The following is a 25,717-nucleotide window of genomic DNA, read 5'->3' on the forward strand; positions in this document are numbered from 1 at the left end:
TGATTACACGGGTACTCCGGGATATCCTAGGATAACACTAGATTGCTCCAGTTGCCCGCAACCAATCCACCTAGATGTGTATTAAAGTAGCCACCTTAAGTTTCCTTAGTTATAATCTCTCACAAATTGCATGCATCTCACATACCAATCCCCGTTACGAGCATGGCTAAGCAATAAAAGCATAAAGTATATTCTCGGGGTTGATAAAAGGATAATATGTTCCTACCTCATCAACTACTTAACAATAACAACATGTTCCCAATCCTACTCATGCAATGTTTGAGGGTTGAAACTAATGCCTAAAAACTGGGTAATAAAGGGATATGATCAAAGTGTAACTTGCCTTGATGACTATTGGAAAACCCTTGAGATTCGTAGTTGCAAGCTTCGCACTCCGAAAAATCTATCGTAGACAAACAATAGCATACATAAGCACTCAAGCATAAGATGCAAAGGTAAAACCAAATAAAAAGATCTAAACAGAAAGTTCAAGTGAAGAGCTTCGATTTGTAAAAAGAATCAACCAAATCGGAGATACGAAACTCAAGTTATGATCAAAAGAAGTTCAAATGCAAATCTGTTTGAAACCAAATTTTAAACTTCAAAAACATGTTTAAGTTCATTATCTGAACAGAGGGGTTGTAACGAAGAATTTGGCGTTGGTATCGTTGGATTTGGATAAATGAGCAAAAAGTTGTGATCATTTATAGACCAGGGACTTATCTTCGATGAAAATAATTACAAATAGGTCCCTGGCTGAAAATAAACAGAAAAAGAAAAATCTAACGAACGAATGTTCGCTATAGAAACCTAACGAACGAAAACCGCTCACTACCGTAGACTAACGGACGAACGTCCACTAAATAAACTAACCGGAAATAATAAACCGGGTTTAGAAAAGAAACTGAAAAAACCTGATCGGGGTTTTACCGGTTCGGCCGGTTCGGGCAAGAAAAACCGATGGCGGCGATGGTTGACGGTAGCAGCGGCTCCGGTGACGGTTGGCATTGGTGCGGGGCGGCGGCAATGGCGGCAGAGAGGTGCGACGAGGCGGGGCTAGCAGCGAACGGCGGTTGCGACGAGTGGCGGCTACGGCGAGGCGGGGCTAGCAGCGAGCGGCGGCTGCGGTGCGGGGCGGTGGTTGCGGCAGCGGGGCTTGTGGAGGAGAAGGGGCGGCGGTGGTTGCGGCTGCGGGGTGTGTGGAGGAGACGGGCCGGGGCGGCGGCTTTTAAAGGGGCCGGGAAGGGGCGTGACTTGGAGGAGGGGGCGGCCAGCGGCGTGCGGCGCTCGGACTCTGGGAGGAGTCCGGCTCAGGGACGGCGGGCGAGGCGGCGGCGGCGGCTGGGCCGTGGCTTGGCGCAAGCTAGGCTGGCCCAGTTCGGTCACGGACTTTAAAAAAACGTCGTGAAGAAAAATACGAATAAAATAAAATTCCTGAAGTTCTAGAAACAATTTTCACCATCACCTCCTAATATTTGGGACAATGTGAATATTTTTCTGGACTAAATGCAATTTTTAAAAATGGAACTTTTTCCCTAATTTAACAAAAATGCAACCGAATAAAATTATAAATAAAAGTCAAATAAATATATTTTATTCAAAAGTAAATTTCCAATATTTCCTAGCAATTTTGACGAAGTCATATTATGTTCTCTCATTATTTTATTTATTTGAAATAATTGGAAAAATAATTTCGAATAAAACACTTTGATCCAATTTGCCAATTTTGAAAATTCAAAAATGGATTTTTGTGAAAACCTCCAACTTTCTCAATTGGTCCTTGAGTTGCTTAAGGTTTCTAGGATCAAAAGTCCAAATAACACAAATTCAAAAATGCACAAATTATGGATGCATATCGTGACCTAATGAATAACATCCAAATTGAAAATTGGGATGTTACAAACCTACCCCCCTTAAGATGAATCTCGCCCTCGAGATTCGGGTTGGCTAGCAAAAATGTGTGGGTGTTCTTTCTAGACATCTTCTTCTCGCTCCTAGGTGGCTTCTTCCTCGGTATGATGGCTCCACTGAACTTTGTAAAACTTGATGACCTTGCTACATGTAACTCGGTTGGCGAACTCGAGAATCTTGACGGGTTTCTCCTCGTAGGTAAGGTCACTCTCCAACTGAATTGCTTCCATGGGCACTGTATCTCTCAGGGGAATATCGGCCATCTCTGCATGACACTTCTTCAACTGGGAAATGTGAAACACATCATGAACTCCTGACAAACCTTCGGGTAACTCCAACTTGTAGGCAACTTCACCCATACGCTCGAAAACTCGGTATGGTCCTACAAATCGTGTTGCTAACTTTCCTTTGACTCCAAATCATTTAACTGCATGAAGAGGTGATACACGAAGATATGCTCTGTCTCCGATTTCATAGGCTACCTCCTTGCGTTTAGTATCAGCATAAATCTTCTGCCTTGACTGAGCTACCTTTAGTCTATCATGAATCAACTTGACCTTCTCTTCAGACTCTCTGATTAAATCTGGCCCGAACAATTGTCAGTCTCCAACTTCATCCCACATCAATGGTGTCCTGCACCTCCTTCCATACAAAGCTTCGAAAGGGTCCATCTTCAAACTAGCTTGGTAACTGTTGTTGTATGAGAACTCTGCGTAAGGCAAATTGTCATCCCAACTCGATCCATAATCTAGCGCACAAGCTCTCAACATGTCCTCCAGAATCTGATTAACTCTCTCGGTCTGTCCATCTGTCTGCGGATGAAAGGCTGTACTGAACTCTAGCCTGGTACCCAAAGTCTAGTGTAATTGATTCCAAAACTTCGAGGTAAATTGTGTTCCTCTATCTGTACGATGGTCTTCGAAACTCCAAGCAGACATACGATCCTGGTCATATATATCTTGGCCAACTTCGCGCTCGTATAAGTGGTTTTCACGGGGATAAAGTGAGCCACTTTGGTCAAGCGATCAACTACTACCCAGATGGAGTCATATCCTGATCATGTCCTCGGTAATCTGGTGATCAAATCCATGCCAAGCTTATCCCACTTCCATTCGAGTATCGGCAAAGCCTGAAGTAATCCTGCTGGCTTCTGATGCTCTGCCTTAACTCTCTAACATACGTCACATACTGCTACGTACTCGGCGATATCCTTCTTCATACCTGTCCACCAGAAACGTTCTTTCAAATCCAAGTACATCTTGGTGTCGCCTGGGTGAATCGAGTATGGTGAATCATGAGCTTCCTGAAGAATTAACTTCCTGGTCTATGGGTCATTTGGCACATAGATACGATCCTCAAACCATAAAGTTTCGTGTTCATCCTCACGAAAACCTTTGGCCTTTCCCTTACTCATCTTTTCTTTTATCTCTGCAATCTCCTTATCAGTCTTCTGAGCTTCTCGAATCTTTCCCAACAACGTGGAATAAACTTCCAATGCTGCAACAAAACCTCTCAGAACTATCTCCATTCGAAGTTCTCTGAGATCGTTGCTAACTCCTGAGGTAGACCTCCGGTTGTGAAGGTATTAACATAACTCTTGCGGCTCGATGCGTCTGCTACAACATTGGCCTTTCCTGGATGATAATGCAGTTTCATGTCATAATCCTTTATGAGCTCCAACCATCTTCTCTGCCCGAGGTTCAACTCCTTCTGTGTGAAGATTTACTTCAAACTCTTATGATCCGTGTAAACATCACAACGATTTCCAATAAGAAAATGTCTCCAGGTCTTGAGCGCATGCACTACGGTTGCTAACTCTAAATCATGTGTGGCATAATTCAACTCATGAGGTCGAACCTGTCCTGAGGCATATGAAACAACTCTTCCTTCTTGTATAAGAACGCCTACAAGTCCCTAGCGAGAAGCATCGCAATAGACTTGGAAATCCTTGCGTATATTCAGAAGGATTAACACTGGGGATGTAACCCTATGTTTCTTCAACTCCTGAAAACTGACCTCACATTCCTCGGTCCATTTGAACTTGGTGTCCTTCTTTAATAACTCTGTCATGGGCTTCGCAATCTTGGAAAATTCTCAATAAATCTTCGATAATATCCTGCGAGTCCAAGGAAGCTGCGTATCTCTCCAACTGAGGTGATTGCCAACCACTCGGTGACAAACTGAACCTTTGAAGGGTCTACTGTTATACCTTCTCCAGATATAACATGTCGTAGAAATCCGACTTCCTTCCACCAAAACACACATTTGCTGAACTTGGCATATAATTTATGTTCTTTGAGCTTCTCGAGAACCAAGCGCAAATGTTCCTTGTGGTTCTTCTTAATTCTATGAGTACACCAATATATCATCAATGAACACCACAACAAACTTATCCAAGAACTCCATGAACACTTTATTCATCATACTCATAAATTAGGCAGGGGCGTTAGTCAAACCAAAAGACATGACCATGTACTCATATAGCCCATACCTTGTGGTAAAAGTTGTCTTGCGTATATCCTGTTCTCGAATCTTCAGCTGGTGATATCCTGATCAATGATCGATCTTGGAGAATACTTTAGCTCCCTGTAGCTGGTCAAACAAATCATTGATCATCGGTAGAGGGTATTTGTTCTTGATCGTCACCTCATTCAATGCACGATAATCAACAACCATTCTCGAAGATCCATCCTTCTTCTCAACTAGGAGCACTGGGGCTCCCCATAGTGATGAACTGGGTCGAATATAACCTTTCTCCAATAACTCCTTAATTTGTTTCTTAATCTCCTCCAGATCATTTGCGGGCATCCGATACGGTCTCTTAGATATTGGTTCGGTGCCTGGCAACAACTCGATGAAAAACTCTATGTCTCGATCTGGTGGCATGCCTGGTAATTCCTCCGGGAATACATCGGGATAATTCTTCACAACTGGGGCACTTCCTCTTGAACAACTCCCGAGAGTGAATTTACTTGAGTCCTCCTTGGCGCATGCCTAGACACATACTTGATCCGTCTCCCCTTTGGGGTGGTGAGAACAATTGACTTACTTGCACAATCGATGTTTCCTCCATACTTCTATAACCAATCCATGTTTAGTATTATATCCAGTCCTTGTGATTCCAAAATAATGAGGTCTGGGGGGAAACATGCTTACCTATGGTCAATGGCAACTGACAACACCATGGGCTAGCCATATATTCTGCTCCTAGTGAGCTCACTAACATGGGTGACCTAAGGGCTACGGTTGGCAACTCAAACTTATCCATAAATCCCCTTGATATGTACGAATGCAATGCACTAGTGTCAAAAATAACAAGGGTTGTAAATGACTTAATAAAAAACTTACCTATAACTGCGTCAGGCAGCTCTTCAACTTCCTCCATGTTGACGTGGTTCACCTGACCTCTGGTGAAGGGATTTGGCTTCTTTCCTAAGCTTCCATTGCCATTACCATTCTTTGCTTCAGGACACTCTTGCGTAGTGTCCAGTCTTCCCGCACTTGAAACAAGTAATGTGACTCAGATCCTTCTTGGCGGGTGTACGGGGTTGGAACGGCTCTGACTGTTGTTTCCTCCATTCCCATTACCATTATTAGGGCCATTGTGGTTGTGTGAATTTCCTCCATTGTGGGAATGGCCTCCATGGTTATGTCCTCCATGGGTATGATGGGTGTGTCCTCCCGAGTATGGGGAATGGCGAGGCTTCTGCTGAGCTCCAGAGTTGTACTTCCCCTGTCCATACTTCCGTTTGTGGTTCTCTATTTGCTGCTGCTTGCCTTTAATCATGAGGGCCCTGTGTACTAGCTCCTGGTAGTTGGTTAATGTCGCCACCATCAACTGCATACTCATCTCATCATTCAGCCCCTCAAGAAACTTCTCCTGCTTCGCAGCATTTGTGGCCACATCATCTAGGCGTAGCATGCTAACTTGCTGAACTCATCCACGTACTGCGCCACAGTACGATTCCCCTGGCGTAAGTTGCAGAACTCACGCTTCTTCATACTCATGGCTCCAGCTGAGACATGTGTAGTGTGGAATGCTTGTTGAAACTGATCCCAAGTAACATTGGCCATGGGGAAAGTGGCGGTGTAGTTCTCCTACCATGAGGTTGCGGGTCCATCCAGTTGATGTGCGGCAAAGTGCACCTTCTCAGTATCTGTGCAACCTGCGGTGGTCAGCTCCCTTCCAATCTTGCGGAGCCAGTTGTCGGCGTCCTGGGAACGGGGGTCCCCAGACTTGCCTGCCTGCGGCCCACGGAGTGGCTCCACCAGCGGCCCTGTATGGCCCATCTTCACCAGCAAACACTCAAGACCCTCGCGAGGGGCCAAGCCTCACGAGGTGGACAACACAAGACCTCCTCGGGGGCGTCCTCGCTATGGTAGCTCATGAGGGGTAGAGAGATCAAGGCGAGGGGCACCTCACGAGGTTCCTGTGATGCAAGCCATGACGACCAAGGCGAGGCGGGCACCAGGAGGGTGCCAACGCGCAGTGTCCTTGTTTCCTCTTTGGTGCTAAAGGGGTAGGCACAGGCGAGGAGTCCCGAGGCATCAGGCAAAGGTTTCCATATCGGTGCAACAAGACCAAGACTAGCAGGACGGCAGGACAGAGGTCACCGTGGAGCCTAGGACGACATCACCACCAGAGCCTTTGGTAGGTGAAGACCACCTTTTGTCAGGATAACTTGTACTAGTTGTCTCCCTTCAAATTTGGCCGTTGTTGGATCCCTTCCCGCCTAGATTTGGGAAGAGGACCAAGGCCTCTATAAATAGGACTATCCACCACAGTAGGAGGCAACTCATCTTGGATCGGATCCATTCCATCCTTACACACACAAGCTCAGCGAGCCCAAGAACACCTCTCCTCTGGAGGCTGTTCTTCCCTTGTACTTGTTCATCCTCAGCCCTAGAGGCAATCCACCACACCACACTGGAGTAGGGTATTACAGCACATCGGGTGGCCTGAACTAGTATAAACCATGTGTCCTTTGTTCTTCGGGTTCGGCGAGTTAGGTTCTGAGATCGTTGCGAGAGCGTGAGCTAGGGGGAAAGATCTTCTTGCGCACCCTAGTGTTCGAACCTCAAGGGTTTTGCCGGAACCCGAAATCCGGCATTTGGTGCACCAGGTAGGGGTACACTGAAGCTTTCCTTCCGTCGATCCATGTTCCATGACTCCACCACGTCCATGTCAGACGCTTGCCGAGCTCGCGCCGAGCTCCAAGCCGCCCTGGCCACTCATGTCGCCCAGACGGCTCCCGTTGGCAGACCTCCTCGCCGTTCTCCATCACCTATTGCTAATGCCGCTACCGGACCGGCAACAAACAAGCAGCAAGCATCATCACTGGACCCTTCTGTGCGACGGGATGGCCGCACCGCCACCCCGTTGCTGACTCCGGCCGGCCCATCGTACCACGCTCGTCACGCGCCCACGGACGCGCAGGCCGCGCTGCTCATGGCACGCGAGCTCCTGCGCTACCGCCCAGTCGACAACCTCTACGAAGACTGGCTGGACCGCATCACCGAGCTCGTCAGCGTCGCTGGGGGCTCTCCTGCACCATCCCTCTCGCTGCCTCGCCCGCCTCCGGCCGCAGGAGACGTAGCTCACGGGGCGCCTCCACTGCCCCTGCATCAAGATGGCGCGCTCGCGCCGAGACACGCGGCACATGGAGCACCCATGCCTCCTCCGCACCAAGAAGAAGTCCTTGCCCGGATATGCGCAGTCTCGCGGCGCGATCCGCCATGCTGCGTGCCCGCACACGAAGAAAGAAGCTGCCAAGAAGTTCCCCGACCGCAAGAAAACGCTCCTGCACCCCCCGCACCACCACGTCAATACGGTGCATCACCTGCAGTGGCGGTGCATGGGTACCAAGACCAGGCTCCTCCACCACGACGGGCTCCGGTGACCACAACAGGCTGCTGAGCCTTCACTCCCGAGCCGCGCACCGTCGTTTGGCCAGGTAAGTTCAAGCCGGATCTGCCTCCACGTTACGACGGCACCCCTGACCCTGTGGAGCTCCTGTAGCTCTACGAGCTGACCATCGAGGCGGCCAACGACGACGAAAAAGTCATGGTGAACTGGTTTCCCATGGCTCTCAAGGTTGGCGCTCGATCGTGGCTCCTGAACCTGCCTGTGGGGTCAATCTCCTCCTGGGGTGAGATGCGCGACCGCTTCATCGCCAACTTTTAGGGCACTCGCAACCGCCCTCCGGCCGTGGGTGACCTGCGCTGCATCAAGCAACAACCGAGAGAGAACCTGCAGAAGTACATGCAACGCTTCAACAGCGTTCGCCTCAAGATCCCCAAGGTGACAGACGAGGCCATCATCTCAGCATTTTCCAATGGCGTCCGTGACGTCAAGATGAAGGAGGAGCTCGCCATCCACGAGGAGGTGTGCACGACTCTAGAGATGTTCAACATGGCGACCAAGTGCGCAAGAGCTGAGGAAGGGTGTTTCTCCCTCCTCGAGCTCCCTGCTGCCAACCCAGAAGAGAAGAAAGCCAAGGTCAAGGACGTGAAGCGCAAGGGAGTAGCCGTGCTCACGGCGGAGACGGACACGAATCACGGCCGGGACCACCCCGAGTCATCGAAAAGCAGCCGTCCGTTCTGCGCCTTCCACAACGTACACAACCACAACACCAATGATTGTCAAGAGCTCAGGGCCATCCGAGATGCACGCTTTGGTTGACACCCCGAGCGCAATGACCGGGGCTACGACCGAGGAGGAGGGCGAAGTGGAGGACGCTGGGACGACCGCGGCCCCTGCCAGGAGTGGCGCGACCGGCCTCATGAGGACCACTGGCGGGAGCAGCCTCGTGAGGGCGTCTGGCGTGACCAGCCTCATGAGGACCGTCCTCGGGGAAATCCTAGCCTCCCTCCGTTGCCGCCACCACCAAGAAGGAACGAGGACCATCATCAGGACGAGGGGGCTAGGGGCTTCCAGACGCCTGCATCTTAGGTGGTGCTCAGGCCTCGGCTTCCCGGCGCATCTTCAAGAAGTTTGCTCGTGAGGTGAATGCGCCCTCCCTAGCCTCGAGGCCACGCGCCCGCTCAGGTGGTCCAAGTACTCCATCACCTTCAGCTCGGCGGACCAGCTAAAATGCGCAGCAACCGCCAGCGTCCTCCCGATGCTCTGTTCACCCGTTATCAGCAATGTCCAAATCACCAAGACCCTCATCGACGGCGGCGAGGGGCTCAGTGTCCTGTCCGTCAAGATGTTCGACAGCCTTCAAGTGCCCTGCGATCAGCTACAGCCTACCAAGCCCTTCTCAGGAGTGACCGACGGCTCCACCACCCCGATAGGGCAATTCCACCTCCCTGTCACCTTCAACCAGCGCGACAACTACCGCACCGAGCTCATTGACTTCTACATCGCCCACATCCGTCTGTCGTACAATGCCATCCTTGGGTATCCGGCATTAGCCGAGTTCATGGCAGTGACCCACCATGGCTACAACGTCCTCAAGATGCCAGGAAGCGGCGGAATCATCACGGTCCCCTGTGAAGAAAGAGATGTGGTGTGCTCCCAGGAGTGCGCCTTCCAAGCCACAGTGATCGAAGATCTCGACAGTGAGGGCGTCCAGTACCCTCGTGAGGCCATCCCCAAGAAGAAGAAGCAACTACTCCACACATGGCCTCAGGAGAGCGGCGCCGCGTTAGGATCGGCACCCACACCTGGGGTGCCTCCCTCCACCGCATAGGAAGGCGTGCCCAGCGCCCTCCTTGGGCAAGGCTCGGGGGCTCTCTTCTGGAGGGCCTCAGACCTAGCTAACATCACGAGGGAGGCGCTCGAGCACCACGTGGAGGCGTTCTTCGCTACACGCTTCCCTCAAGAGAGCGCTGGGCGAGAAGCACCCGGTGCTCAAGAGTTCATCATCAAGGCTACCCAGGAGCTTCAAGAAACAAGGACCATGCGGGGCGACCGCCGCCCACCACCCGACGCAACTCCCCATCCTGGCGAGGATGGCGGGCTGCGCATCTGCATCGACATTCCAGGGCTCAACAGGGCCGCATCTCAGGAGCGCTTCTGGCCTTCGCGCGCTGGCCGGTGCGAGGGTCCACCTCACAGCTATGTTTGCATGTCATTTGGATTGCTGAACGCGCTTGTCGCCTACCAGCGTCATCTCCGGAGCATCCCGGTGCCTCAGGAGGCCAGGCATCACGCAGTCCTGGCGGAGATGGAGACGGTCCTCAAGGAGCCACCTGAGCCCCCAGAGCCTCCTGAGGCTCAGGGTCTTGGCAGCTCATGAGGAGCGACTTCTTCAGCGCGCACCTTCAGCTACCCCAACACTCCTTCGACAACGGAACCAGGTGATAATTTCCAAGTTTACTCAGCTGGGAGCGCCCTCGGGATACATCATTCCCATGTCGCATGGGCCTGTCCCTGCGGCATGTATCCTTTCGCATTTTTAGATTACTCTACTGGGGGCGCCCCTTGGGCTGCATCATCCCCAGGCCGCTTGGGTCCGTCCTAGTGGCATGTATTGCTCTCGCGTTTATCTAAGCTAGCTTGTTCCATTGCACGAGTTATTTATAGTCATCACTTGCTTGATTGTCACTTACCACGGCTACCCACGTCGCCGATCCGCCCCTTGCTCATCCTACACTGGGGGCTACTCATGCTGGCACGGCGCTTGTGCTCGGGTCCGTCCCTGCAATGCTGACAAATCTGAGCGGGCAAGCTCTAGCTCGTGGCACACCCGCGCACGTCACCTCACCAGGCCCTCAGCGCCTTCATCTTCTCGCAGAACAACCAGTAGCAGGCCGGCAAGCGTGGTTGCAATTTGTACCCCTCCACGCTAACCTACAGGAACCTCCCGAGGGCGATAGCAGGCGGTACCGCGGGCTCCCTCTTTTACCATGCAATTCGCTTGCGCGTTAAAGGGGGGGGGTTCCTGAGCATCGCGACTCAGGAGCCCTTACTGGCTCTCCAGCCCTCACCCCTGGCCTTGACCATGGCATCGTGACCTGGCATACCAGCGGCGGCTGAACTTGTTCGAGAGCCAGGACCCGAGGACGTAGAGCACACAAAAGAGCATGGGTAAGAGGGGAGGCTCGCACGGGCCTAACCTGGCTACATTATGGCCGTCTACGCACGAGTCTGGCGCTACACAAGGAATCAACTCTGGACTGCCAAGATAAGTTTCGCACCCGGGTCGGCCAAGCGCTACGGCATAAGATTCCCACCTGTTGCAGCCTTGTTATGGTGACGCCGCCTCCCTTTCCTACCTTTAGGTAGATGCTTGCACGCAAAAGGGGACCTCTTGAGCATCGCGCCTCAGGAGCTCTTACTGGACCTCGGGCCGCTCTCCTCCTGGCCTTGACCACAATATCGCGACCTGGCATACCAGCGACGGCTGCAGCCTGCCTGGGGACCGAGACCGGTTGGCGTAGAGCACCAAGCTACCGCGAAGTTGGAAAGGGGAGACCGAGCCGAAGCAGGACATGCATTCCTAAATCTTCATAATAAGGATGATATCAACAAAAGGCATTACAGACCCTTTACACGCCCCCCACGGGGTTCGTCTCGATTCCTCGTAGGGAACAAAAGAAGAAGGTTTCTAGGAGCCCTATATACACGCGCCAATGCCGCCGACGCCATCATCAATAGTGGGCCATGGGAGGCCGGTGCTAACCCTATCCAGATCAGCGACGGCGGCGGCCGGACACTGCGGCCGTGCTCCGGGCACGGCGAGAGCTCAGGGGCATGTAGCTGTCGTCGCTCGTCTCCGGAGTCTCGTAGGGCTCGGGAGAGTCACTGGACTCCCAAGCGCCGCTACTGTTGCTGGAGGAACCGCCGGCGAGGCCAGCGGCAGGCCTGGCTCCTGCCGTTGTGCCGTCCTGACGACCCCCTCCAGGGCAACACTCCAAGCGGCGGCCTTCCCCGTCGAAGACCTTGAAGAACATCGTAGAGGCACCATCGTACTCGAAGTGGATGGCGAGGGCACCCTCCGTGCGGCAAACTCAGGTGACCTCACCCCAGCCGCGGGTCATGAAGATCATGCCCGGGGAGATGACCTCGACCTCCGCCCCTGCGCTGAGGCATCGCACTCAGCATGTTGCAACCATAATTCAAGGGGATCCCTCGGTAGCATCTCGGCGGAGAAGAACTGCGGGAAGCGAATCCAAGTGCGTGGAGGCATCGCCGCCCACATCATGAGTTCACGTGAGTAGCCCTCGGCGTGGGTTCCTGGGGCGATGGCACGTGCCACCATGGCACGGCGACCATGACGGCGACGAGGACGGTGCTGGTCGCCGCCTCTGCCTCTAGAGCCCTCGGCCTAGGCATACAAGGGCAGCGAATACCCTGGGAGAGGTCGCTCACACCAAGGCCTAGACACCTCCGGCCTCACGACTATGTCGCGGCGGCGGGCCAGCCTCTTCTGTGGCGGAAGCGGCCTCGCCTTGTCGCGGGGGGATTTTCCCTTCTCTGCAGCTGAGAATCTCCGTATCGACGCCATGGGTGTCGCCGCTAGCGATGAAGCAAGGGAGAAGAAGCGAGCGGAGCAGGAAGAGATGGGCAACGGGGGCTCCGCCCCCTCCTCATTTATAGCAGGAGAAGACCAACCGGTGACCCCCACGATCACAGGTAATGATGGTTTTCTCTGCATGCATCAAGGACTCATCAAGATGGGAAGTTGCCGAGGCAGCGTGGGGAAGCAGAGACGCCCACGTCCCATCAGTCACCACGCGTCAACCGAGGCCACGGGCTGTTGGGGCCCGTGGCGCTCCGCACTTGCCCCATGGCTTCGGCTCGAAGCCAAGTCCGAGCGCACCTTGGGCCCGGGGGCTTCTATCGGTGTCCTGGGAACGGGGGTCCCCAGACTTGCCTGCATGTGGCCCATGGTGTGGCTCCACCAGCGGCCCTGTACGGACCATCTTCACCAGCAAACACTCAAGACCATCGCGAGGGGCCAAGCCTCGTGAGGGGGACAAAATGAGACCTCCTCAGGGGCGGCCTCACTAGGCTGGCTTGCGAGGGGCGGAGAGATCAAGGCGAGGGGCACCTCGCGAGGTTCCTGTGACGCAAGCCATGACGACCAAGGCTAGGCGGGCGCCAGCGCACGCAGTGTCCTCGTTTCCTCTTTGGTGCTAAAGGGGCAGGCGCAGGCGAGGAGTCCCGAGGCATCAGGAAAAGATTTCCATATCGATGCAGCAAGACCAAGACCAACAGGACAGTGGGATGGAGGTCACCGTGGAGCCTAGGACGGCGTCACCACCAGAGCCTTTGGCAGGCGAAGACCACCTTTTGTCAGGATAACTTGTACTAGTTGTCTCCCTTCAAATTTGGCGGTTGTTGGATCCCTTCCCGCCTACATTTGGGAAGAGGACCAGGGCCTCTATAAATAGGACTAGCCACCACAGTAGGAGGCAACTCATCTTGGATCGGATCCATTCCATCCTCACACACACAAACTCATCGAGCCCAAGAACACCTCTCCTCAGGAGGCTGTTCTTCCCTTGTACTTGTTCATCCTCTGCCCAAGAGGTAATCCACCACACCACACTGGAGTAGGGTATTACACCACATCGGTGGCCCGAACCAATATAAACCATGTGTCATTTGTTCTTCGGGTTCGGCGAGTTAGGTTCTGAGATTGTTTCGAGAGCGTGAGCTGGGGGAAAGATCTTCGTGCGCAGCCCAGTGTTCGAACCTCAAGGGTTTTGTCGGAACCCGAAATCCGACACCAGTCATCAACAACAATCGGCTCGGTGCTTCTAGAGAACACCGTCGGATTCAACCTTAGAAAACAGGCTAAGTTCTCAACTGGGGGTGGTGGCGGTTGGGTTATTTTTGTTGTTGTTGTTGTTGTTGTTGTTGTTGTTGTTGTTGTTGTTGTTGTTGTTGTTGTTGTTGTCGTTGTTGTTGTTGTTGTTGTTGTTGTTGTTGTTGTTGTTGTTGTTGTTGTTGTTGTTGTTGTTGTTGCCTTGGTTCTGGACGAGCAACTGCATCAAGGCATTCTACCATTGGATCAACTGAGTGAGCTCCGATGGGAAAACGAATCCGGGGTCATGTCTCGGAGGCATCTGATAGGTTTAGAGGGGTGAGAACAGAATAGAATAAGGTCTAAAGAGATATTTCACTACCCATATGCACATGAGACAAACATATTCATTTCACACCACTCAATTCATACAATCGATCTAAGCTACTATTACAAGATCTCGCAACGATTTCTAACTACTTGGAAGAATACTAATAGTAATATGGTGGTCGACTAGAAATTTTGATCGGTGAAAGACTCCATAATGTCTGCTCCAGCTTCGTCTTCATAATCATCACTATCTTCATCATCGCTGTCTGGTTCTATGGCTGTGTCGTCTAGAATGATGTAATCTTCAGAATGAATGTCCACTCGAGGCTCGGGCTTCACCAGGGGTATTCCTAGCTTATTCTTAAGGTCTTCATTCTGCTCCAGTAGTACAGTAATTTCTTCTTCATATCCATCACGTGTAGCCTTGAGTTCTTCTTCTAGCTCCATATTCTGGGTCATCGCCTTCTTTGTATCTATCATGTTAGCGCACATCTGGTTCTCGTAACGGCGAATGTGCTGGTTCAACTCCTGTATGTAGGCTGCAATAGACTTATCCTTCCTGGTGCGAATCATCTCCCATTGCTCATCTCGGCGTCCACATATCTAGTAGGTGGTGTCTTTAAGAACTTTATTGTACACCTCACCTATGCGTCCAATGGCGATGTGGGTGGCCATGCTCTTTCCTAAACTCCAGGTTGGTGCATCAAAGGAAAACTCGATGGGCTCGGTAATTGGTGCAAATGTCCTTCCTGGAACACAAACTTGAATCGTCCAGCGCTCCTCTTCTGGTAAACTGGCGGTGAAGGTTCCCGTGAAGCTTGGTATGCCAATGTTCAGGTACCTAGTGACTTCCTTCAAGTGTCGTCCGAAAGGGCTGTCGCCATCCGGTTGAGTGAACTTGTTCCTTGTATCCGCATCTATAGTGTAGAAATAGAGAAGAGTTAGAAATGAGTAGAGAAGAGTATCCTATGGCTTTTCCTAGTGGTCGCGTCCTACAGTCAGTGTGTGCTCTGATACCATCTTGTAGCAACCCAATCCCAATGGACCGTAGTCTCTGTGCTTAAGTATCATCCCTGGATCGGTATTGCTGACACACACAGTGTTGGGTAATGTCGTAATTTCAAAAAATTTCCTATGCACACGCAAGATCATGGTGATGCATAGCAACGAGAGGTAAGAGTGTGATCTACGTACCCTTGTAGATCGACAACGGAAGCGTTAGCACAACGTGGTTGATGTAGTCGTACGTCTTCACGGCCCGACCGATCAAGCACTGAAACTACGGCACCTCCGAGTTCTAGCACATGTTCAGCTCGATGACGGTCCCCGTACTCCGATTCAGCAAAGTGTCGGGGAAGAGTTCCGTCAGCACGACGGCGTGGTGACGATCTTGATGTACTACTGTCACAGGGCTTTGCCTAAGCACCGCTACAATGTTATCAAGGACTATGGTGGAAGGGGGCACCGCACACGGCTAAGAATATGATCACGTGAATCAACTTGTGTGTCTAGGGGTGCCCCTTGCCTCCGTATATAAAGGATCAAGGGGGAGGTGCGGCCGGCCAGGAGAGGGCGCGCCAGGAGGAGTCCTACTCCCTCCGGTAGTAGGATTCCCCCCCTTTCCTAGTTGGAATAGGATTCGGGAGGGGGGAAAGAGGAGAGAGAGAAGGAAGGGGGGGCGCCGCCCCCTCTCTCCTTGTCCTATTCGGACTAGGGGGGGAGGGGCGCGCGGCCCAGCCCTGGCCACCTCTCCTCTCTTCCACTAAAGCCCACTAAGGCCCATATACCTCCCGGGGGGTTCCGGTAACCTCCCGGTACTCCGGTAAAATCCCGATTTCACCTGGAACACTTCCGATATCCAAATATAGGCTTCCAATATATCAATCTTTATGTCTCGACCATTTCGAGACTCCTCGTCATGTCCGTGATCACATCCGGGACTCCGAACAAACTTCGGTACATCAAAATGCATAAACTCATAATATAACTGTCATCAAAACCTTAAGCGTGCGGACCCTACGGGTTCGAGAACAATGTAGACATGACCGAGACACGTCTCCGGTCAATAACCAATAGTGGAACCTGGATGCTCATATTGGCTCCTACATATTCTACGAAGATCTTTTATCGGCCAGACCGCATAACAACATACGTTGTTCCCTTTGTCACCGGTATGTTACTTGCCCAAGATTCAATCATCGATATCTCAATACCTAGTTCAATCTCGTTACTGGCAAGTCTCTTTACTCGTTCCGTAATACATCATCTCACAACTAACTAATTAGTTGCAATGCTTGCAAGGCTTATGTGATGTGCATTACCGAGAGGGCCCAGAGATACCTCTCCGACAATCGGAGTGACAAATCCTAATCTCGAAATACGCCAACCCAACATGTACCTTTGGAGACACCTGTAGAGCACCTTTATAATCACCCATTTACGTTGTGACGTTTGGTAGCACACAAAGTGTTCCTCTGGCAAACAGGAGTTGCATAATCTCATAGTCATAGGAACATGTATAAGTCATGAAGAAAGCAAAAGCAACATACTAAACGATCGGGTGCTAAGCTAATGGAATGGGTCATGTCAATCAGATCATTCACCTAATGATGTGATCTCGTTAATCAAATGGCAACTCTTTTGTTCATGGTAAGGAAACATAACCATCTTCGATTAACGACCTAGTCAAGTAGAGGCATACTAGTGACACTCTGTTTGTCTATGTATTCAAACATGTATTATGTTTCCGGTTAATACAATTCTAGCATGAATAATAAACATTTATCATGATATAAGGAAATAAATAATAACTTTATTATTGCCTCTAGGGCATATTTCCTTCAGTCTCCCACTTGCACTAGAGTCAATAATCTAGTTCATATCGCCATGTGATTCAACACTAATAGTTCACATCACCATGTGATTAACACCCATAGTTCACATCTATATGTGACCTATACCCAAAGGGTTTACTAGAGTCAATAATCTAGTTCACATCGTTTATGTGATTAACACCCAAAGAGTACTAAGGTGTGATCATGTTTTGCTTGTGAGATAATATTAGTCAACGGGTCTGTCACATACAGATCTGTAAGTATTTTGCGAATTCTATGTCTACAATGCTCTGCACGGAGCTACTCTAGCTAATTGCTCCCACTTTCAATATGTGTCTAGATCGAGACTTAGAGTCATCCAGATCTGTGTTAAAACTTGCATCGACGTAAATTTTTACGACGAACCTTTTGTCACCTCCATAATTGAGAAATATTTCCTTATTCCACTAAGGATACTTTTGACCGCTGTCCAGTAATCTACTCTTAGATCACTATTGTACTTCCTTGCTTAACACAGTGTAGGGTATACAATAGATCTGGTACACAGCATGGCATACTTTATAGAACCTATGGCTGAGGCATAGGGAATGACTTTCATTCTCTTTCTATCTTCTGCCATGGTCGGGCTTTGAGTCTTACTCAATTTCACACCTTGTAACACAGCCAAGAACTCTTTCTTTGACTATTCCATTTTTGAACTACTTCAAAATATTGTCAAGGTATGTACTCATTGAAAAAACTTATCAAGCGTCTTGATCTATCTCTATAGATCTTGATGCTTAATATGTAAGCAGCTTCATCGAGGTCTTTCTTTGAAAAACTTCTTTCAAAATACTCCTTTATGCTTTGCAGAATAATTCTACATTATTTCCGATCAACAATATGTCATTCACATATACTTATCAGAAATGTTGTAGTGCTCCCACTCACTTTCTTGTAAATACAGGCTACACCGCAAGTCTGTATAAAACTATATGCTTTGATCATACTATCAAAGCGTTTATTCCAACTCCGAGAGGCTTGCACCAGTCCATAAATGGATCGCTGGAGCTTGCACACTTTGTTAGCTCCTTTTGGATCGACAAAACCTTCCGGCTGCATCATATACAACTCTTCTTCTAGAAATCCATTCAGGAATGCAGTCTTGACATCCATTTGCTGGATTTCATAAAATGCGGCAATTGCTAACATGATTCGGAGAGACTTAAGCATAGATACGAGTGAGAAACTCTCGTCATAGTCAACACCTTGAACTTGTCGAAAACCTTTTTTCGACAATTCTAGCTTTGTAGATAGTAACACTACTATCAGCGTCCGTCTTCCTCTTGAAGATCCATTTAATCTTAATGGCTCGCCGATCATTGGGGAATTCAATCAAAGTCCATACTTTGTTCTCATACATGGATCTCATCTCAGATTTCATGGCCTCAAGCCATTTCGCGAAATCTAGGCTCATCATCGCTTCCTCATAGTTCGCAAGTTCGTCATGGTCTAGTAACATGACTTCCAGAACAGGATTACCGTACCACTTTGGTGCGGATCTCACTCTGGTTTACCTACGAGATTCGGTATTAACTTGATCTGAAGTTACATGATCATCATCATTAGTATTCCTCACTAATTGGTGTAGTAGTCACAGGAACAGATTTCTTGTGATGAACTACTTTTCAATAAGGGAGAAGGTACAATTACCTTATCAAGTTCTACTTTCCTCCCACTCACTTCTTTCAAGAGAAACTCCTTCTCTAGAAAGGATCCATTCTTAGCAACGAATGTCTAGCCTTCGGATCTGTGATAGAAGGTGTACCCAATAGTCTCCTTTGGGTATCCTATGAAGACATATTTCTCCGATTTGGGTTTGAGCTTATCAGGATGAAACTTTTTCATATAAGCATCACAATCCCAAACTTTAAGAAACGATAACTTTGGTTTCTTACCAAACCACAGTTCAGATTGTGTCATCTCAACGGACTTAGATGGTGCCCTTTTAAATGTGAATGCAGCTGTCTTTAATGCATAACCCCAAAACGATAGTGGTAGATCGGTAAGAGACATCATAGATCGCACCATATCTAATAAAGTACGGTTATGACGTTCGGACACACCATTACATTGTGGTGTTCCAGGTGGCGTGAGTAGTGAAACTATTTCACATTGTTTTTAACTGAAGGCCAAACTCGTAACTCAAATACTCTTCTCTACGATCAGATTGTAGAAACTTTATTTTCTTGTTACGATGATTTTTTTACTTCACTCTGAAATTCTTTGAACTTTTCAAATGTTTCAGACTTATGTTTCATCAAGTAGATATACTCATATCTGCTCAAATCATCTGTGAAGATCAGAAAATAATGATACCTGTCGCAAGCCTCAATATTCATTGGACCACATACATCAGTATGTATGATTTCCAACAAATCTGTTGCTCACTCCATTGTTCCGAAGAACAGAGTCTTAGTCATCTTGCCCATGAGGCATGGTTCGCAAGCATCAACTGATTCATAATCAAGTGATTCCAAAAGCCCATCAGCATGGAGTTTCTTCATGCGCTTTACACCAATATGACCTAAACGGCAGTTCCACAAATAAGTTGCACTATCATTATTAACTTTGCATCTTTTGGTTTCAATATTATGATTATGTGTATCACTACGATCGAGATCCAACGAACTATTTTCATTGGGTGTGTAACCATATAAGGTTTTATTCATGTAAACAGAACAACAATTTATTCTCTTACTTAAAATGAATAACCGTATTACAATAAACATGATCAAATCATATTCATGCTCAACGCAAACACCAAATAACACTTATTTAGGTTCAACACTAATCCCGAAATTATAGGGAGTGTGCGATGATGATCATATCAATCTTGGAACCACTTCCAACACACATTGTCACTTCACCCTTAACTAGTTTCTGTTTATTCTGCAACTCCCGTTTCGAGTTACTAATCTTAGCAACTGAATTAGTATCAAATACTGAGGGGTTGCTATAAACACTAGTAAAGTACACATCAATAACATGTATATCAAATATACTTATGTTCACTTTGCCATCCTTCTTATCTGCCAATCACTTGGGGTAGTTCCGCTTCCAGTGACCAGTCCCTTTGTAGTAGAAGCACTTAGTCTCAGGCTTAGGACCAGACTTGGGCTTCTTCACTTGAGCAGCAACTTGCTTGTTGTTCTTCTTGAAGTTCCCCTTCTTCCCTCTGCCCTTTTCTTGAAACTAGTGGTCTTGTCTACCATCAACACTTGATGTTTTTCTCGATTTCTACCTTCGTCAATTTCCACATTACGAAGAGCTTGGGAATCGTTTCCGTTATCCCTTGCATATCATAGTTCATCATGAAGTTCTACTAACTTGGTGATGGTGACTAGAGAATTCTGTCAATCACTATATTATCTGGAAGATTAACTCCCACTTGATTCAAGCGGTTGTAGTACTCAGACAATCTGAGCACATGCTCACTACTTGAGCGATTCTCCTCCATCTTTTAGCTATAGAACTTGTTGGAGACTTCATATCTCTCAACTCGGGTATTTGCTCGAAATATTAACTTCAACTCCTGGAACATCTCATATGGTCCATGACGTTCAAAATGTCTTTGAAGTCCCGATTCTAAGCCATTAAGCATGGTGCACTAAACTATCAAGTAGTCATCATATTGAGCTAGTCAAATGTTCATAATGTCTGCATCTGCTCCTGCAATAGGTTTGTCACCTAGCGGTGCATCAAGGACATAATTCTTCTGTGCAGCAATGAGGATAAACCTCAGATCACGGATCCAATTCGCATCATTGCTACTAACATCTTTCAACACAATTTTCTCTAGGAACATATCAAAATAAACACAGGGAAGCAACAACGCGAGCTATTGATCTACAACATAATTTGCAAAATACTACCAGGACTAAGTTCATGATAAATTTAAGTTCAATTAATCATATTACTTAAGAACTCCCACTTAGATAGACATCCCTCTAATCCTCTAAGTGATTACGTGATCCAAATCAACTAAACCATGTCCGATCATCACGTGAGATGGAGTAGTTTCATTGGTGAACATCGCTATGTTGATCATATCTGCTATATGATTCACGCTCGACCTTTCGGTCTCCGTGTTCCGAGGCCATATCTGTATATGCTTGGCTCGTCAAGTATAACCTGAGTATTCCGCGTGTGCAACTGTTTTGCACCCGTTGTATTTGAACGTAGAGCCTATCACACCCGATCATCACGTGGTGTCTCAGCACGAAGAACTTTCGCAACGGTGCATACTCAGGGAGAACATTTCTTGATAATTAGTGAAAGATCATCTTATAATGCTACCGTCAAACAAAGCAAGATAAGATGCATAAAAGATAAACATCACATGCAATCAATAAAAGTGATATGATATGGCCATCATCATCTTGTGCTTGTGATCTCCATCTACGAAGCACCGTCGTGATCACCATCGTCACCGGCGCGACACCTTGATCTCCATCGTAGCATCGTTGTTGTCTCGCCAATCTTATGCTTCCACGACTATCGCTACCGCTTAGTGATAAAGTAAAGCATTACAGCGCGATTGCATTGCATACAATAAAGTGACAACCATATGGCTCCTGCCAGCTGCCGATAACTCGGTTACAAAACATGATCATCTCATACAATAAAATTTAGCATCATGTCTTGACCATATCACATCACAACATGCCCTGCAAAAACAAGTTAGACGTCATCTACTTTGTTGTTGCAAGTTTTACGTGGCTGCTATGGGCTTAAGCAAGAACCAATCTTACCTACGCATCAAAACCACAACGATAGTTTGTCAAGTTGGTGCTGTTTTAACCTTCACAAGGACCGGGCGTAGCCACACTCGGTTCAACTAAAGTTGGAGAAACTGTCACCTGCTAGCCACCTTTGTGCAAAGCACGTCGGGAGAACCGGTCTCGCGTAAGCCTACGCGTAATGTCGGTCCGGGCCGCTTCGTCCAACAATACCGCCAAACCAAAGTATGACATGCTGGTAAGCAGTATGACTTATATCGCCCACAACTCACTTGTGTTCTACTCGTGCATATAACATCAACACATAAAACCTAGGCTCGGATGCCACTGTTGGGTAACGTAGTAATTTCAAAAAAATTCCTGCGCACACGCAAGATCATGGTGATGCATAGCAACAAGAGGGAAGAGTGTGATCTACGTACCCTTGTAGATCGACAACGGAAGCGTTAGCACAACGTGGTTGATGTAGTCGTACGTCTTCACGGCCCGACCAATCAAGCACCAAAACTACGGCACCTCCGAGTTGTAGCACACGTTCAGCTCGATGTCGATCCCTGGACTCCGATCCAGCAAAGTGTCGGGGAAGAGTTCCGTCAGCACGACGGCGTGGTGACGATCTTGATGTACTACTGTCACAGGGCTTCGCCTAAGCACCGCTACAATATTATCGAGGACTATGGTGAAGGGGGCACCGCACACGGCTAAGAATATGATCACGTGAATCAACTTGTGTGTCTAGGGGTGCCCCTTGCCTCCGTATATAAACGATCAAGGGGAGGGTGCGGCCGGCCAGGAGAGGGCACGCCAGGAGGAGTCCTACTCCCTCCGGGAGTAGGATTCCCCCCTTTCCTTGTTGGAATAGGATTCGGGAGGGGGGAAAGAGGAGAGAGAGAAGGAAGGGGGGGCGCCGCCCCCTCTCTCCTTGTCCTATTCGGACTAGGGGGGAGGGGCGCACGGCCCAGCCCTGGCCACCTCTCCTCTCTTCCACTAAAGCCCACTAAGGCCCATATACCTCCCGGGGGGTTCCGGTAACCTCCCGGTACTCCGGTAAAATCCCGATTTCACCTGGAACACTTCCGATATCCAAATATAGGCTTCCAATATATCAATCTTTATGTATCGACCATTTCGAGACTCCTCGTCATGTCCGTGATCACATCCAGGACTCCGAACAAACTTCGGTACATCAAAATGCATAAACTCATGATATAACTGTCATCAAAACCTTAAGCGTGCGGACCCTACGGGTTCGAGAACAATGTAGACATGCCCGAGACACGTCTCCGGTCAATAACCAATAGCGGAACCTGGATGCTCATATTGGCTCCTACATATTCTACGAAGATCTTTTATCGGTCAGACCGCATAACAACATACGTTGTTCCCTTTGTCATCGGTATGTTACTTGCCCGAGATTCGATCGTCGGTATCTCAATACCTAGTTCAATCTCGTTACTGGCAAGTCTCTTTACTCGTTCCGTAATACATCATCTCACAACTAACTCATTAGTTGCAATGCTTGCAAGGCTTATGTGATGTGCATTACCGAGAGGGCCCAGAGATACCTCTCCGACAATCGGAGTGACAAATCCTAATCTCGAAATACACCAACCCAACATGTACCTTTGGAGACACCTGTAGAGCACCTTTATAATCACCCATTTACGTTGTGATGTTTGGTAGCACACAAAGTGTTCCTCTGGCAAACGGGAGTTGCATAATCTCATAGTCATAGGAACATGTATAAGTCATGAAGAAAGCAATAGCAACATACTAAACGATCGGGTGCTAAGCTAATGGAATGGGTCTTGTCAATCAGATCATTCACCTAATGATGTGATCTCGTTAATCAAATAACAACTCTTTTGTTCATGGTTAGGAAACATAACCATCTTCGATTAACGAGCTAGTCAAGTAGAGGCATACTAGTGACACTCTGTTTGTCTATGTATTCACACATGTATTATGTTTCCGGTTAATACAATTCTATCATAAATAATAAACATTTATCATGATATAAGGAAATAAATATTATGTTTCCTTCACACGGTACTCGAGGATTTATAACACAGTTCAATCACACACTTATTACATCAAGTGTCTCAAAAAGAGTACTTATTACAATAATATGGCTGAAGGTCATCGAAAATAACCGCGGAAGCTTCGAAGATAAGTGAGTCCATCCAACTCCACGGCAAAACTAAGTGCATGACAACGACCTATCGCACCTTACTCCTCATTTGAAAATTCTGCAACATTATACGTTGCAGCCGAGTAGGTCAGCACATGGAATATGCTGGCAAGATCACACTATAGAGAATAATGATGGAATAAAAGCTATCACTACATGCATACTTGGCTGGTGGAGGCTCTAAGTTTAATATTTGCATAAAGATAATTTTTTCCTACAACAAAGGAATAGATTTTATTTTAACTACCAAGTTTATGCCATTATTGAGAATGGTTCCCCCATCTCAGATCCCAAAAGAATATTAATAACCCAACAAATTCATTAAGTAAAGTGATGAGATCAATCAATAATTCAAACACCAGGTACTCAAGAAGTCCATAACCGGGGACACGGCTAACCATGATTAGTTTATACACTCTACAGAGGTTTGCGCACTTTTCCGCACAAGACTCGACCACATCCATGATCGGAAGATCGAGACATAGTCTTTCTGAAGCATTAACTATTTACTCTGGGTAGACAGTACCACCTACTTTCCCCTACATTTTCTAGCCTACCACTGAAAGAGGTCACAAAACTTACTCAACTATGCCAGAGCCCATAATGGCTTGTGGCTGCACACGGAAGTTTCTAGCATGAATAATATTATGATCCCTTTGAGCATGGGTGGCATTCCATAGGATGATCACACGGGTACTCTGGGATATCCTAGGACAACACTGGATTGCTCCAGCTGCCCGCAACCAATCCAGCCAGATGTGTATTAAAGTAGCCACCTTAAGTTTCCCTAAGTTATAATCTCTCACAACTTGCATGAATCTCACATACCAATCCCCATCCACGAGCATGGCTAAGCAATAAAAGAATAAAGTATATTCTCGGGGTTGATAAAAGGATAATAGGTTCCTACCTCATCAACTACTTAACAATAACCACATGTTCCCAATCCTACTCATGCAATGTTTGAGGGTTGAAACTAATGCCTAAAAACTGGGTAATAAAGGGATATTATCAAAGTGTAACTTGCCTTGATGACTATTGGAAAACCCTTGAGATTCCTAGTAGCAAGCTTCGCACTCTGAAAAATCTATCGTAGACAAACAATAGCATACATAAGCACTCAAGCATAAGATGCAAAGGTAAAACCAAATAAAAAGATCTAAACAGAAAGTTCAAGTGAAGAGCTTCGATTTGTAAAAAGAATCAATCAAATCGGAGATACGAAACTCAAGTTATGATCAAAAGAAGTTCAAATGCAAATCTGTTTGAAACCAAATTTTAAACTTTCAAAAACATGTTTAAGTTCATTATCTGAACAGAGGGGTTGTAACGAAGTATTTGGCATTGGTTTCGTTGGTTTTGGATAAACGAGCAAAAAGTTGTGATCATTTAAAGATCAGGGACTTATCTGCGATGAAAATAATTACAAATAGGTCCCTGGCTGAAAATAAATAGAAAAAGAAAAATCTAACGAACGAATGTTCGCTACAGAAACCTAATGAATGAAAATCGTTCACTACCGTAGACTAACGGACGAACGTCCGCTAAATAAACTAACCAGAAATAATAAACCGGGTTTAGAAAAGAAACCGAAAAAAACCTGATCCGGGTTTTACCGGTTCGGCCGGTTCGGGCAAGAAAAACCGACGGCGGCGACGGTTGACGGCAGTGGCGGCTCCGGTGACGGTTGGCGGGGGCGCGGGGTGGCGGCAATGGCGCCGGAGAGGTGTGACGAGGCGGGGCTAGCGACGAACGGCGGCTGCGGCGAGTGGCGGCGGCGGCGAGGCGGGGCTAGCGGCGAGCGGCGGCTGCGGCATGGGGCCGTGTCAGCGGCGTGAGGCGTGGTTGCGGCGTCGGGGTTTGTGGAGGAGAAGGGGCGGTGGCGGCCTCTTTTAAAGGGGTCGAGGAAGGGGCACGGCTTGGAGGAGGGTGCGGTCGGCGACTCCGGGAGGAGTTCGGCTCGGGGACAGC

Source organism: Triticum aestivum, chromosome 3A (genome assembly GCF_018294505.1).
Source record: "Triticum aestivum cultivar Chinese Spring chromosome 3A, IWGSC CS RefSeq v2.1, whole genome shotgun sequence".
NCBI lineage: Eukaryota > Viridiplantae > Streptophyta > Magnoliopsida > Poales > Poaceae > Triticum > Triticum aestivum.